Raw genomic sequence first — 1,009 nt, forward strand, 5'->3', positions numbered from 1 at the left:
AACTTAAATTAAATTATAATAAAAAAATAAATTAAAGAAATTACATAAAAAATGAAAACTTTTAAATAGTTGATTTGACATTAACATTGATATATATATTTTTAAAATTTTAAGATATCTTCGAATTTATATTTTATTCAAAAATAAAATCATTATTGCTTTTGTTAAAAACACATAATCTATATTATCTATACTATATTATAAAACATTTGATAAAAACTCTTAAAAACAATTTTTTATACACGAAGTATTGTTTATTAATGCATATTACTTAAAATTTAAGATTACAAGTAAATTATGCATAAGTACAACTTATTAAAGCTCCATATTTGAATTCGTCTAACTAACTGCAGATAAACATAATCAAATATTGGATAAATATCTCATTTTAAATATAAAAAATATAAAATATAATTATGATAAATATTGATAACTAACAGAATTTAATTAAGGAAATTACACCAAAACACAAGAACTTTTAAAAAAATTAATTTAATACTGATATAGATATTTTTTTTCAAAATTTTATGATATTTTTAAATTTATATTTTATTCAAAAATAAAAATATTACCACTTTCTCAAAACCACATTATAATATCCGTGTTTTCGTTAACTCGTACAAATTGAGTTAAGAGAATTTTGGTAGAATTATGCATGATATATTTGTACCTTATGCTTAACCAATTTGTACCCTAAACTAGTTTTACGTCAAAATGTGTTTATACCTATATTGACGTAAAGTTGGGAATTTAACTTAAAGGGTAAAAACCGTCAAATAGTTAAACTTTATATATATATATATATATATATATATCTATACTATATTATAAAGCATTTGGCTAAAACTCTTAAAAACTCTTAAAAACTCTTAAACCCATTTATCCCTATCCGATTTCATCTCATATCTGAATTCGTATAACTAACTGCAGATAAATACAATCAAATACAGGATAAACATCTTATTTTAAATATAAAAAATCTAAAATATAATTAGGATAATCATTGAGT

This window comes from Cynara cardunculus, unplaced genomic scaffold, assembly GCF_001531365.2.
Source record: "Cynara cardunculus var. scolymus isolate 2C unplaced genomic scaffold, CcrdV1 Un_Scaffold_412, whole genome shotgun sequence".
NCBI classification, from domain to species: domain Eukaryota; kingdom Viridiplantae; phylum Streptophyta; class Magnoliopsida; order Asterales; family Asteraceae; genus Cynara; species Cynara cardunculus.